Here is a 16,834-nt window from a genome sequence, read left to right as displayed (position 1 = left end):
ACTCACTCACATCCTCCCCTGCTCATTCTTCCAGCATCCAACTCACTAGCAAGACTTCTGTCATCTGGTTTGTAGTCAGGGCTTTATCCCCCTACACCACAGAGAAAGGGAATTAACTCAGCACCAGTAATGCACACACACAATATATTCTGTGTTTTATTAGTAACAATTACCTTGAACAATGGGCCTGAATCTCAGTAAGGACAATAAATGTTTTAATAATATTCTAATCTGCATTGTCTACATCTGCTCACTCACATTTTATTATGTCCTTTGTTAAGTCTGACCATGATTATTCATACTCTCTAAAACTCAAAGGCATACTTTGCCAAGTCCACAATATGTGAAGACAATCCACATCAGGTTCTTAATTGGTTGGAAATATTATGATTTTTGAACTCAGACAATACTCTCTATCACTCTAATGTATATATATGCATGGTCATCAGTGTGCAGAAACATCAAAAAGTAATTCATCGACCTCAAATGGTAGAAGCTCCACAAAGGATTGAATGAACCCGCTAAACCAAAGTTGGAGGTATCGACATCCTCTGTACCCCCTCGTGTGGTGTGTTACACATCTACTACTTATATACACCAACTCTGAGATTGCACTACAGTGGGGAAAGAACATATACCTTGATCCTCACTGTACTGCGATCTCAGTGTAAGAAAACCAGTATGGTTTGACAAGCTGATTTTCAATCAGCTGTACTGGTTTTCTAAGTCATCTATGAAAGGTAACTTCAGGGGAAAGATACACACCTATATGTGTGTGTATATAAATAGACAGATAGACAGACAGATAGATACTTGTTTTATTGTAGAGAATCTGAAAATAGAGAGATGAGATCTGTGTTGGATTATCAAACAATAGCAACTGAAGAAAAAATTCCCTTCACACATAACTGTGGCCAATATTTAAATTGAAGAAGCTGGTAAACTACATGAAAACTGTGTGAGACATTCCACTCATTTTCAAAAAGTTTGTGATTCTAAGACTAATATATACGGGGAGAATAAATCCTGCAGATTTACAGAGGGATGTACACATAAATTTTTAAATGGGCTAGCATATATAAACATCAGTTATACAGCTAGTATAATCTTCAGAGGTCTACAAAGTAGTAACAAAGAACTACTTAACACATAAAAACTACAAACTAAATTTACATCACTTGAACCAAGGTTTTACAGATAATTTTTAAGCTGGTACATAAATACCTGGAACACAGATTTTACTAACAAGTGATAAAGTACTAAGTAATATCAAATGACAATTCGGTTTGCCTGTAGATGCCTTCTCAAATATTTATTATTATGATTACGATTATTATTATTATTATTATTACTATTATTTTACAGGGATATATTGTAAAGCCCATAAGAAGTTTCCACAATTTAAATTTCAAAGTGGTGGGTTCTTTGATAAACAGCTACCTACTGAATAGTAGAAAATGTTGAGTTTTTTTTTTTTTTTACGTACATTTTGGACAGTAGTTTTTATTATGTTTCAGTTTTGAAGAACACATCATTCAGTTTGCTTGAGCTTCCATCTCCAGTTTGTGCAAAGGTGGAGTCTGCTGACATATGAGTTTACACAAGTCCCATACTCTAGGGTATAACAATAACTTAAACATCTGAACATTATTCCCTCACTCAAGCCTGTACGAATGCATTATAACTGAAGTATAGTGTAGCTGTATGACACCAAAATCGTGTGACAGCTGAAAAGGTTATGTTACAGACAGCTGCATATCTCAGAACAAAGCACTAAACATAAAAGTTATGCAGTGCACATTGCACATCCCTCAGCAGGCTGAACAAACAGGCACATGCGCATTGACTACAACGCTTTGTTATCCACAAACATGGATACCTGTTACATGAATACAAGGAGAGAAAAGGGATGTATGGAAAAGGAGGGAAAGGGACTGACATCAAGCAGAGAGGCACACAGCAGGACATCATATAGGAGTATGCAGGTCTGGGAGAAAGGCAGGACATCCCTTTCATTTTGTGGTGCAAGGTTCCCTTTATTTTACATAAACAAAAGAGGAGAAGAGTGATTAAAAAAAAAAAGAAAAGAAAAAAAGGGAGAATGCAAATGTGCAAGGACAGACAAACACACATAGAATAGCACAGACAGATGGGGCAGATGAGCACACATTACACTGGAGAAGCATTGGATGGACAGAAGCACACAGGGGATAGACAGTGGTTGATTATGAGGGTTGGGCAATTCATAGGGTATGAAGCTTTTAAACAAGAAGAGAGCTGTACACTTGGCTGGAAAATGGTTAATATGTTGACGTATGAGCAGCAGCATGATGTCAACTGTCCTAGCCCAAAGAGACACAGTTGTCATCCTTCACCATCTGATAGATCATCTGTTGGAATAAGCCATGCATTTCTCTGGCAGTCCACTAATTAGAACCAGTGAGTGAACAAATCTGTGCCTACCCACTGCTTGCTCAACCACGGCACCCACTACCTGCTGAAGATGCAGCTGGACCATCTAGGTCAACTGGCTGCCTGCTGGCAAGTGATCAAACTCTCCCTGTGGTGATGATCTACCAGCCTGATCACCCTCCCAGCTACAACCCCAGCAGGAGCAAGCTCTGGATGAGCCACCAATTGAGTGCAGCTATCATCTGGACTTGCAGCCTGCACAGATATACAACCATGGTACACAAGGGAGCTCATCAGATAACATGCAATCACCCTGAGATGATTCAGCATAAACCTACCATATAACAGGTATGTGCAGGTATCCACAACAAATGTAGCTGACATGTTGCCTTCAGACAAAAAAAAAAAAAAAACAGAAGCAGCAAGAGTAGCTTTCAAAAGATAAAAAAGTATGATGACAGCTACTTGCAATAGCCCTTATTCTATTTTTCTGAACCTCCACTTCCAATTCAAAAAGGCTATCTTGTGTTATAGACTGTCATTCTGAAACCAATAGATGTAAAAGAACACTCCAGTCACTAAAATAAAATGACCAAAATTTAATGACACTAGTTCAGCCCTTTCACATAAAAGCTTCATCACGTTTATAAAAAAAAAACAGATTCACATCTATATATAGTCTGAAACAATCATGTGACGTACATCAAAGAAATAATTGGTTAAATGACAATTAATGTATTGGTTTAAAGCATAAAGTATGTTGTTTCAAAACAGGTTTTAAAAATTTAAATTAATTTAGACCAGGATAACAATTGGCATGAAGTTCATTAATCCATTTGTATTCAGTGATTTCTATTCTAAGATTTATACAGTAAACTCATAGTTAACCAGAACTCAAGCAAATGGCACTCTCAAGCAACCGGCAAAAAAAAAAAAAAACAAATAAATAAATAACAAAGAAATACAGTACAATTTTCATGTGTTGCACTTTCTGCCCCCCCCCCCCCCCGCAGTAACATACCTTACGTTTTTTAGAGTTTTAGAGTTTTAAAAAGGAAGATAGGAAATATTCCCTCTCTCCCCAATGTGAGAAGAAGTATTAGTCAGGCTTATTTTTAATAGTAACTCTCAAGCAACAAGAAGCTACAGTTATCTGCCATCTACCAATCCCCACGGGTGCTAGTTAACTGAGAGTTTTCTGTATCCCACTTCTTGTCTCTAATAAAACTAGTTCCAGTACAATAAATTTAAAAGTGTGCATCTGATCAGTATCAATAACATGTTTATATAAGGCATTGGTTGAAATCTTTCTTCTGATCTCAACAAGTGATTGCCAACATGTTCCTTTAATTTCTGATCAGTCTTGCCAACATAAAAATGTGCAGATTTGACACTATGCTAAATAAACTAGATGTTTTGAATCACAATCAGAATAACTGTTAACTGTAACAATGTTATCAGTTACAGGATGTTTACAAAATTCCATTTTAAAATACATTTACAATATACAAATTTATAACATGAAAAGGTTCCTTTTCTGGAACTATTTCTGATGTTTATATGAGTCTCCATTTCCTTATAACAGAGTCAGTCTTTCACATTATGATCTCTCTTATTGCTAAAACTGAGCTTATATGAAATAAACTTTTGTATATCAGTAGATGATGTCAAAATATGCCAATTTCTATCAATAATTCTTTATACTTCTCTTGAATATCTATTATAAGTCATAGTATATCTAAGCATAGAATTGGCCCTATTTGATATACTGGATCTATTTATATTTATATTACAGCCATTAGCACTGAAGTTAGGGGATGCCCATGTGTCACATTTCTGTTTAAGAGTTTCTTTATATCCAGTAGCTCTTTCTGTTTGTATCCTCTCCCTTCAAAACTTTGTATCAAACTATCTAGTTGTTCAGAAAAAAAATGACAGAATTGGTATTTAAACATGATATCCTTGTAATGTGACCTTTTGGGATATTGGGAAAAACATGAGGTGGATTTCTATATAAATAGGTGTTTCTCCTGACATCTTTATAATGAACTTTAGTTTGGATTTTATTATGTACATTTTAAAAAAAGTGTATATCTAAAAATGTATTTAATCTTGTGAATATTCACATTTAAACTTCAAAAAAAGTGGTTGTATTCGTAAGATATTCCAGTAAATCCCAAATACTAGTAATATTATCCCAAATTAAAAAAAATATATCATCTACAAAGCATCTCTTAAATAGAATGGATGATGAATAGGGGTTATTAGCATTAAACACACAATTTTCTCCCAGGATGCTAAAACTAAGTTGGTGTAGGTGTTTGCCATGGAAGTACCCATAGCCGCACCTTTCAATTGTAGAAAATATTAATTCTGAAAGACAAATCTCTGGATTTAATAAACTCTGTGTAGGAATAGTGTTATTCCTACACGGAGTGAATGATGTCCATGTCAGCATCTCCCTCTCAGCAGCGTGCCTTGCATATTAATGAAGGCTCACTACTGAGGGGGAGCCATGTACAGGGAGACTGAAGCAGTGCTAGGGGGTGTGTTATAGTGCTCACAGATCTGTAACATGCCCCTGCACTCTCAAAGTGATGTATGGCACTTTACAATAAAGAAAGTGTGCTTGGACACTTACATGAAGAATGTGAAGTGAATGCCATGTACGGCATGTGTTACAGTATCTGTAACACACCCCTGCATTGTGAAAGTGCCATATGGCACTAAAAGAATAACGAAAGTGTCCTCAGACACTTATTCAATAAATGGAAGTATATTGTTTAATTTTTAAGTAACAGTGAAATGTTTTTTTTTTTATTTATTTTTCTTCAAAGTTTAAGAGCAGCTGAATGGGTTTCAGCTGTGTGGTGCTTTGCTCAGCAGTGCTTAAATGTATCGAGATGCTATATAAAAATGTATAGCTGAAATCATCACAGCCAAATTAGCTGAGTGGTTAGAGTCACGTCTTCAAGTGCAGTAGGTACATGCAAGACAGGCCATTCAGCTTTTACATGGGACAGCATTTTATATTAATTTTTATTTTATTTATTGATGTAGTTAGTCATATTTGTTAACCAGGGTAGTGTAGCTAGTCCAGAATCCCAGTGTCAATTTAGATATGAGGTGAAAACCACCATTTAAACACAAGTGTTCGATACAGTGCAGTCACACCCCAAGGTAATGTAATGAAAGCACATAGGGGGAGGTCATGTAAAGTAAAATATATTTACTTAATAATAATGTATCAGCAATGAGTAATTAATATCCAATTCTTATTGTTTTTAAATGAAAATTTTGTTTGCCCTTAGCTCAGTTTTGCTAAGCACTGCTAAGCCAAGCTAAGCAATGCTTAAATAGGAACCATCTAAGCAATACTTAGCAGTGCTTAGCTCCACTTATCTGGTTTGAGCATTGCTAAGCAGTCCCATTCTAAGCACTCTTCAGCTCAGTTGAGCAAATTTGCACACCACTAAGCACTGTTAAGCATTTGCCACTTTAAGCACTGCTCAACTCATCTTAGCGGGTTTGTGCACTGCTGAGCTGTGCTTAGCATTTTTGAAAATGGTCCAATGATGGCAAAGGGTGGGAATATAGCCTTATTTAAACCAAACAGGTGGGAATACAGGCAGAACCTGTTACAGTTTTATCCCTGTAGGAACTATGGTAGGTGTATTAGAGGGACCGCACTTTCGGGCGCAGCCCTCAGGCATGTTGGAGTCCAGGGTCATGGCTGGGCTCCTCATAAAGAACCATGATGACAGACTGCTGCGGGGCCAGTACCAGGGCTCAGAATAAAAGTCTGAGGCCTGGGACCATCTGGAACGTAAGCTCACCAATGCCACTGCCATCCCCCATACTAGTAAGCAGGTCCATTATCATTATGACAATCTGAAATTGAGGAAGGGGGTGCTCTTGGCCCAATGGATCCAAGATGCTCAGGCCAGGAATGCCCCAGCTGTTCGTAAGTATATCAACTGGTGATTCATCAGATTGTAGTATGAATATGATAGACAGGTATGCATAATGGTGTGTTTTCCCTCCACAGCTGCAGAGGAGAGGGCTCACAACATTGAGGCCCACACAGGATGACTGGTGACGCTGCGCTGGCAGTGTGGTGAGTACAGATATAACTTGCAATATATATATAGTCCAATAAATAAGAAAGTGTCATTGTTTACTGTCATTCGTTATACTGTGTTCTGAGTGTACTGAATAAATGTGTTGTTAAAACAACATTGATTTAAGTGACTAATGTTAGATACTGTGTAATACAGATGAAGGCAGCAAACAAGCTACTACTGATGTAAGAAAGCCAATACTGTAGTAATACTGTGTAGGAATGAATCTGTTAATAAAGTACACTGTCATTGCTACTGTGAAAGTAATACATGGCATTAATTCATCATTTACAGGGTATGCAGTACTTCTGAATTTAGAATCTTGAATGTAATAAACCACTGTGTCATATCACCCTAAATAAAGCTTACTCCCACAAACTGTTGTGTTTAATCTGGTCTGTTGTTGAAGACATACAAGTGTACTTATGCTCCACAGCAAATATGGCTATAAGAGCATTAATTCACTGAGGTTTGTTTGATAACCAGCCATTATGCCAAACTGTAGATGTGGATCTGTAAAACAAGATACAATAGCAATTGATATATGTTCTGCACTAAGATCTGAAACTTGAATAGTAATGTGTAACGTATTGTAGTGTGTTGCTTGCAGCACTGTCTTGTGTTAACCTTTACATTTCAGCTATATGTATTCCTGAATATAGGTATGCTGATGCAGGCAAGTATGAGACTGTAATAGGTGGAGACTGCAACTATATGATGTGTAAATGTGTATGGGTCAGGGATGCAACCCAGCACCCTGCTATGATCTATACAGATCACACATAGTCACATCCTCTAGGGGTTAAATGTGTACACCTGCATTCAAAGTATTAATACACAGTTCACTATCTATCATGCATGACACTGTGACACTCCACTTATATTACAAGGTCAGACTTTGTAACCATGTGAATTGTAGGCAAAAATCAGTTGAGCAGCAGACAGCAGTAGCTCAGTGTGATATTAAATAGATATGTTGCTCCTTTTTGCACACACAGACCACAGTTTGAATCCAGGGACTGGTATTAAGATGTGTCTATAGTTACACACAAGTAATACTGAGTATTTGCAATAACAGTCAGGTAGTGTTAACAGATATTTTCTCCACAGGGCTCACAGGTAAAGAAATGTTTGCATTAGCTGTATGAAGGATATACTAATAAACTGTATACAAATGTTCCAGTGTCCAGCCCCATGCCTATAAATGACAGCAGGAAAGCTATATACACCATGTACTCTTCCAGAGATATGTCTCTCAAGTGTCACACTGTCATTGCTAGTGATCTCTGTTGCCAATAACTTGCACATAAATATAAATCCAGTACAAGTATGTCATTAGCACACTCACACATCATCAGTGCAGGGTATACCTTGTTAGTCATATATGTAACCCTGACATATATGAGCCCCCACTATCCATGTACCTAGAGTTGTCACAGCTTGCCCCATAGTCTGCTACAATAGCTATAGGCCTCAGGTAGATGTAAAGTGAGGGCAGACCTGTAGAGTATTGAGCAGTTCTGTTGTGAAAAATATAGCCTATACAGTTGGTAATTGACTGTTTTCTCTCCCCCACCCCTTATCTGCATCAGTAATTAATATTCATATACTACGGGTATGTTGTTCTTAAAACCTAATGTTGGGACTTGTGTTCTATTATTGTTCATATATTTTAATGGTTGCATACTAACAAACCTTGTTCAAATTCCATTATTCGTGGCCTGTTGTCATAACTGTTACTGGCATGCTGTTACAATAATGACTGTTATTCTATTTATGCATGTGTTCTGTTTGCTATGCAATTTTTCCATTTCTATTGTTCTGGGTTAATTGGAACACACATGCATGTTGTTATAAGTAATTTTGCATTGTTTTATTGATAACTACCCAATAAACTTTGACAAACCTCAACACCATAGCACGCTTGGGTAGGCAGACCACAGTGGTTCTGCTTGTCCTGCCTCATCTGGCCACAGCAGCAGGTTCCAGCATGCCTGGGACCCAACCTCGAGCTGCTTCCTCCTCTGCTGGTCCTGCACCACCCTTAGGTGCAACCACCTCAGGGGACAGGGACAGTCCCCCCCCAGGCATGGGTGTGGAAAGGACCCTGTTACCCAACACCAGTTCAGAGGTATGTTACACAGGGTCATCCAGTGGGACTTGGATGACCGCCTGCACCAGATTGAGGGCAGACTGGTGCACCTTGAGTGGTAGGCTGGCCCTGTCATCCAGCCCCCAGCACAGTCAGCTTCAGGGCCGTGAATAGGCAGTGGTGACTGCCCATGGGTGGGGACCTCAGTCCCACACTTTCCATCTGGGAGTATGTGGCCCTCTGATTCTCAACCACCCTCCACATCCAAGGTGTTTACCCCACTCATGTGTCATACACCAACCCTGTCTGCTATCTTGTCTGTCTGCAAAACCAGTGGGGCAGTAGTGATTACAGGCTGTCTGCATGGCACAGGTGTTGAAGGCCATGGCTGACCTTTGTGGGTGTTAACATAGCCTTTACACTTTCTGCAGATGTCTGCATAGGTGCATAGCAAACCAACCATGTTGTTAATGTATTGTTGGACTGACTGAGGACCATTCAGAGGTAATGTCCACCATTTGTCTGGATGCAATCCCTTTACCTATGTGGTGAATGAGGCAATGTCCACCATTTGTCTAGATGCAGTCCCTTTACCTATGTGGTGAACCACATACAAGCATTTTCACCACTGCCACTACTTATTGCCTGAATGCAACATAGTTGGCATCCTGAGTACCCAGGTTTGTCATTGCAGTCTGTGAATTTATGAGGTTGGTGCTGATGTGGGAAATACTGGGGCCATGTCCTTGCTGTATGGTATGCTGACTTTGCTGTCTGCATTCAACTTGAGGCCAGGACCTTGGCACCATTCCATACCCACTGTATAGCCCATTGCAGTGTGTTAACAGTAGTTTGTGGCTCAATGACAGACAGTACAATACTTACAGTTGACACAGCCTTAGGCAATACGTACATATGTGGGAGGTGGCAGTTTGCATTCATGTCTATATACATGTGGGTCACTGGGGGCAGCAGGTAGTCACAGGGCCTTCACATGTCTACATATTGCACACACATGGGTGACACAGATTGTGGTTGCCACCTTATCAAATGTGGACTGTGGGACACATCTTGTAGTACTATAACAGTTAAAAGGACATACCATACCCATGGCAAGTGCAACATATAGGACTTAGGTTCATAGGTTCATAGGTTCATACTAGGCTATCTGCCCGAGGGCATTTACAAGCCTAGCCCATCGTTTTGTGGCTTACGCCACCCCTTTAGTATGGGGAACTATACCCATTATTTTGCTGTGCCTCTGTCGAGCAGTGACACTGAGGTAATCCCTGGGGTATATCTGCGATCTCCCATCCATTGGTCAAGATTTCTCTTGAACAAGGCCAGCGAGGTGCTCTGCCTCACATATACCGGGATTTTGTTCCACAGCATAGGGAGTCTTTGGGTGATGAATCTATCCCTCCAGCACGTCCTATTAATAGCCGTGTCGAGGTTTAAGTCTCCCGCCCTTGTGGCTCTGACGGATCTAGATTTTTTGAGGTGAAGCATATTCATCAAATCTGGGTTTGACATGGCCTTGTATGTTAGGCAAAGGTCACCTCTGAGCAAGAGGTAAGCGACTGAATAGAGCTGGAGTTCTTTCAGTCGGGCAGCATAGGACAGATTTTGAGACCCTTTATCCTTTTGGTGAGGAACTTTGTGGCCTCTCCAGCTGCTGCAAGTGTTGGGTCAGATACATTCCGAATGGGGCATTGTACTCAATCATTGGTCTGATGAGTGATGAGTATAGGGAGACTATGACCTCCCTTGATCTAGATGAGAATCCCTTCATGATAAGGTGGGCAATGTAGAAGGTCTTCCTAACTACTTTAGCTACATGGGTGTCGAATGACAGACTACTATCAACCTGGGTCCCCAGGTCCCTGATAACTTCTTCTGTGCTCAGTGGATTGCCACCTATTTGGTAGCTAGGGGTAACCTTGTTTTTCCCGAGGGGTATGACTATGCATTTTTTGGCATTTAACTTTAGGCCCTGGCTCTGGCACCAGTTATCCGTTTCTGTGAGACCCTTCTGAAGGATATCTGTGTCAGATGTGTTTCTACTATGGCGCCCAGTTTGCAGTCATCTGCAAACTTTGTCAGCCATAACCCTCCTGTGTTTGCTTGTACTTAGGAAAAGTAGATGCCAAACAAGAGTGGGCCCAGGACTGAGCCCTGTGGGACACCACTTGTGACAGGCTTTGAGTCTGACATGGCGCCAGCAACTCTGACCCTGTGGGTTCTGTCACTCAGCCAGTTTGCAACCCATCTTGTGATGTATGGGTTAACATTTAAGCTGATGAGTTTTTCAATGATACCCGAGTGGGGTATTGTATCGAAGGCCTTCGCCAGATCGAGGTAGGCTGAATGGACTGCCTTTCCCTCATCAATGGCTTTGGTGACTGTTTCGAAAAAGTCAACCAAGTTTAAAAGGCATGATCTGCCTTTGACAAAGCCAAACTGGGTTGGATCCAAAGTCTGCAAATTCCCTATGTCTTTATTTATGAGGTCCATTATGATCCTTTCCATGGCTTTGCAGATAAGGCTTGTCAAGCTAATGGGCCGGTAATTTCCAGGGTCGGTGGAGGCACCGCCTTTGTGAAGTGGGACCACAGTTGCAGTGCGCCACTCACTGGGTACGTATCCAGAGGTAAGACTATGATTAAACAGCTGTCCTAGCTGTGGGTTTAATTCCTCATTGAGTTCGTGGAGCACACAGCCGGGGACACCATTAGGTCCCATGGATGCTGTGTTTTTTGCTTTGGAGAGAGCAGTTCTCACTTGGGCGTTGGAGATGTTTGGGGGGCTGCAATCATTTGGTATAGATATCTCTCCTTTTGGGGAGGAAGTTTGCACTGAACCTGTCAGCCAGTATGTTGGCAATGTCTGTAGGATCAGTAATCTTCACATCATTTTGAACTAGTTCTGAGCATATCTGGGAGTTTCCTCCCAGGTTTCTAACATAGCTAAAGAAGGCCTTATGATTGTCTTTTGAGTCTTTAGCTATTTTTCTCTCAAAATTTGCTTTGGATGATTTTATGAGAGCTCTTAGTTTTTACTTATAGTGATCAAGGGTGTCTTACCTTTTAAGGATTTTGCTCTATCTTGTAGTAGCTTCCTCCTTTTGTTGTAGAGTTTGTTTATGGCTGGGGTCCACCAGACTGGACACTTGCCTTTGGTACAAAGAGTCTTTGTTTTGCTTGGGATTGCCTTATCCATGCAGTCCTGCAGGTGCTGGTAGAAGGCATTTGTAAGTGATTCAGCGGCTTGAGTACTGTTTTCCCGCTCGGGGCCTTAAAGGAGACCACACTAGTCTTTAGAAGTGTGAAGTCGGCTTTCGAAAAGTTCTTTACTGTGGTCTTTTTTATTTCAGGTGGAGGTGGGATGAGGACCTCCAGTGAGATTAGTTTGTGATCTGATCTCACCAGTGAGGGGTATACTTCCGGTGTTGAACATTGTGCTCCCATGTTCGTGATGATGAGATCAAGTATGTTTTCTCCTCTTGTGGGGATGGTGACTAGTTGTTCCATGGCATTTGAGTTTATGAATTCCAGGAACTTTTGGGCTAGGGTGTTTGGGCTTGAGTAGTGTTCCCAGTCTATATTAGGGTAATTGAAGTCAGCTAGTATGATGGTGTTTGGTGATACATTTATCCCCTCTAGTGTTTTCAGGAAGGCCATGTGAGGTTCCTGAGTTTGTGAGGGTGGCCTGTAACATGCTACAATTTGCAGTGCAGTCTTGTCTATGGTTAATTGCACCTGGATGGTCTCTGATGCATCGTGCGTTGCCACCAGTCTTGAGGTGTGGGTGTCCTTGATGAATATGGATACCCCCCCCCCTCCTTTCTTGGTATTGTCCGGATTTTGGGGCCGGAACGCATGATATGAGGTAAAACCTGATAGTGCTGGGGTGCTCTCAGGAGCCTTGAACCAGGTTTCTGTCACAGCACAGACATCGATGTTCTCCATACTGAGAAGGGCCTCAAGTGCGTGCATTTTGAGATTTAGACTTCTGGCATTGAGCAGCATTACCCTTAGTTTTTTCCCTTTTTTGTGTTCTAGGGTGGTAGGTTTAGAATTTGAGCCTTGCCTAAAAAGGCACTATGGGGTGGCAAGAGCCTTTGCCAATATCCGAATCCCAGGGTGACAGGTGCAAGCCGTCCCTTGCGAAGCAGCGTGGCTTGTCCAGCATGTCATCCCAGGCAGACAGACATTGATCCCCTTTGAATGACACCAGAGTTTAAGCCAATTGTTAAAGCTGATCATCTTATCTCTGTATTGTGGCATCATTCTTGGTGAAGGTAGGATACTGCTCAAGGTCAGGGTCATACCTGCCTGGGCTACATAATCAGAGAGCTCCTCAATGTCTCTTTTCATGTAGTCCAAGGAGGTACATCTCAGGTCGTTTACACCAGCATGGACAATGACTGAGTCGTATTTGTACCTGCTGTTGAGAGACCTGAGTGCTTGCGTTATGTGGCAGATTCTAGCGCCCGACAGGCAGCTTACTGTGACCTTCTCCTTACTCAGTCTGGTGAGCGGGACATCAGTGTGTCTGACTATGGAGTCACCAATGACTAGTGTGTCTGGGATTGTGTTTGGCCTTAAGGGCTGTGACTGTTTGACACTCTGACTGTGAGGTCTATGTGTTGCAGGTGTTGTGTTCTGAGGTGGTGGTTGTTTGGGTGTCTGCTTTGGTGGCCTCTGCTGTTTTGGTAGATTTTTGATCAGAGCCTCCGAGTATGTCTTTGTGTGTTTATGTGTATGATTTGAGGTTGTGATGGTACTATGTGAGACTGGGTCTATAGCGTGTGTGGTAACCTTCTCCTCCTGACTGGTCTTGCCAGTCCTATGTTGAGAGAGCTCAGCCTCCAGTTTGGCCGTATAGTTGCATCTCTCGCATGTATTTGTGTTTTGTGGGAGGAGGAGAGGGTTGTCTGTGTACATGAGGCAATTGTAACATTGCCTCAATATTCCCAGGTTCACCAGCTGAGCAGGAGAGGACACTAGCAACTGATCCCTCGACATGCTAGAAGGAATAGACAAAAAACTTTAAAAGAGATTCCGCGCGGCGTGGGTGACCGAGAAATGGGGGGTTGCCTTTTTGGGGTACTATCTATGACAAGAGTGCCGTATCAAGGTAATAAGTACTGTAAGAGCAAGTGCTAGGTTTAACAGATACAGAATAGTCTACTTGGAGTCAAGTAGAGATGATCTTTTTAGTTATAGGATACGCTGATTAGATCAGTAGTATAGTTCGAGGAAGGTAGTTTTAAGGGAAAATTTGAAGAGTGGACTTTAGGTAGCCCGAATAGTTTAAACCTGCTTAACCGGCGCTGCCCTAGTGTGCAACAGTGGCAACTCCGCGCTAATTCGTGCTAAAGCACGCTAAAACGCGCTTTATAGCAGGGGGCTGGAAAAGACAGGAAATTACCCAAAATGGCCAATAGACTACAAGTTACTGCCTTAAACCACTCCTCTAAGGACAAACAGGCAGCTCAGTACTCCCCACTCTCACTGGTGAGTAAAGAAACTTCCCCCTGACCAAACAAGGAAAATGGAGAAACACAGGAACCAAGACAAAGCCCAGGGATCAGCAAAATCTGGTCTCTGGAACACTAGTTAGGAAAGTATGGAAAACAAGGATATTTTTGTTTGTTTTTTTACAGAAAAGCAGAAAACACAATAAATGCTATGATTTTCGACTAAATGCTATCAAAAGCTAGTACACTTGAGTGGATTAGCCTGTAGTTTAACTTTTAGGCAAAACTTAAACTAGCAAGTGCAGTAAACAGTTTTAGCTTGTAAACACAGTAAAAACAGTGCAAACTTTGATAAAACAAGCAGAAACAGTAGTCGAAAGGCACAAAAAGTCGAAAAAGCCAAGAAAAATACTTAAAATCTGGAAAGGTAGTCTTTTCTGGTCTCTGCTGCTAGAGGAACACTGCTGGCCACCACGAGGAGCTGTGCTGAGTTCTCAATAGCTGGAAAAGCCCGCCAAAACGTGCTTTATAGCAGGGGGCTGGAAAAGACAGGAAATGACCCAAAATGGCCAATAGACTACATGTTACTGCCTTAAACCACTCCTCTAAGGACAAACAGGCAGCTCAGTACTCCCTACTCTCACTGGTGAGTAAAGAAACTTCCCCCTGACCAAACAAGGAAAATGGAGAAACACAGGAACCAAGACAAAGCCCAGGGATCAGCAAAATCTGGTCTCTGGAACACTAGTTAGGAAAGTATGGAAAACAAGGATATTTTTTTGTTTTTTTCAAGTTTTTTTTACAGAAAAGCAGAAAACACAATAAATGCTATGATTTTCGACTAAATGCTATCAAAAGCTAGTACACTTGAGTGTATTAGCCTGTAGTTTAACTTTTAGGCAAAACTTAAACTAGCAAGTGCAGTAAACAGTTTTAGCTTGTAAACACAGTAAAACAGTGCAAACTTTGATAAAACAAGCAGAAACAGTAGTCAAAAGGCACAAAAAGTCGAAAAAGCCAAGAAAAATACTTAAAATCTGGAAAGGTAGTCTTTTCTGGTCTCTGCTGCTAGAGGAACACTGCTGGCCACCACAAGGAGCTGTGCTGAGTTCTCAATAGCTGGAAAAGCCCGCCAAAACGTGCTTTATAGCAGGGGCTGGAAAAGACAGGAAATGACCCAAAATGGCCAATAGACTACAAGTTACTGCCTTAAACCACTCCTCTAAGGACAAACAGGCAGCTCAGTACTCCCCACTCTCACTGGTGAGTAAAGAAACTTCCCCCTGACCAAACAAGGAAAATGGAGAAACACAGGAACCAAGACAAAGCCCAGGGATCAGCAAAATCTGGTCTCTGGAACACTAGTTAGGAAAGTATGGAAAACAAGGATATTTTTTTGTTTTTTTCAAGTTTATTTACAGAAAAGCAGAAAACACAATAAATGCTATGATTTTCGACTAAATGCTATCAAAAGCTAGTACACTTGAGTGTATTAGCCTGTAGTTTAACTTTTAGGCAAAACTTAAACTAGCAAGTGCAGTAAACAGTTTTAGCTTGTAAACACAGTAAAAACAGTGCAAACTTTGATAAAAGAAGCAGAAACAGTAGTCGAAAGGCACAAAAAGTCGAAAAAAGCCAAGAAAAATACTTAAAATCTGGAAAGGTAGTCTTTTCTGGTCTCTGCTGCTAGAGGAACACTGCTGGCCACCACGAGGAGCTGTGCTGAGTTCTCAATGTTGGTTTGCTACCATGACACCTTCTTTGTGTGACATTACCTTAGATTACACTGTTTGCCATAACATTAAAGTGCTTCTGATGTGCAATAACTGCTCTATGCAATTAGTAGACAACTTTATGAAATGTTTGTTGTCCTACACTATTGGGACCCCTGTATTGTTCCACTTGTCATCACAGGTTACACCTTGCCAAACATGGACTGCAACCTGCAGGATGGTACAGATGGTGGCCAAACCTTTGACCTCTACATATGTCTGCAGAATGTCCTGATGTTTGCCACATTTTTATTCCATTTTTCATAGCATTGTGTTTTTTTGGCAAATTGTTGGAAAATCATGACAGACTAACATTACAGATTAATGATGGATATTGTCATGTCACAACACATACCCTTTGGAAAGTGCATTCAAATGTACAACCTGTTCTGCTATCTACTTTCTATGCATGTCACAGCTTTGTCCCACTTTTCCGTATGGCTTTACCCAGATGTCTTTCTGTGAGGGGTTGAGAGGTATGCTGGTGGCCATAACACAGTTATACTGCTGCAACGAGATACACACACACACACACACACACACACACACACACACACACACACACACAAAATCATGACCTGCCCTTGTTGACAATAGAACCTCTACCTGCCTAGTTTTTCATTTGATACTGCTATATACATAACACAAGCACCACAGAGCTACTATAGTGCTGCAGTGTTCAGATGAAAATTGCAGGGGCTGTTAGGATTGCCAATGGGGGGTTCACAGGCCCTTAACATGGTAGAGCCATCTCAAACACACACACACACACTGCTGCATGGGGACATGCATTGAAACACACATCTTCACAGAGATGACACATTTCTGATTAGAACACCTACATATCTTGTTATGTACAATACAGACTGACATGACTATTGCATGCACCACAGTGCCTTTCTGTTAGAAAATGTGTAACTGTGCTTCTAAGATGTATAACATTTGTAGGGGCCCT

This window comes from Protopterus annectens, chromosome 2.part1 (assembly GCF_019279795.1).
Source record: "Protopterus annectens isolate FY-2018-M chromosome 2.part1, PAN1.0, whole genome shotgun sequence".
NCBI lineage: Eukaryota > Metazoa > Chordata > Ceratodontiformes > Protopteridae > Protopterus > Protopterus annectens.
The sequence above is the reverse complement of the archived record's forward strand: the minus strand, read 5'-3'. Positions refer to the sequence as shown.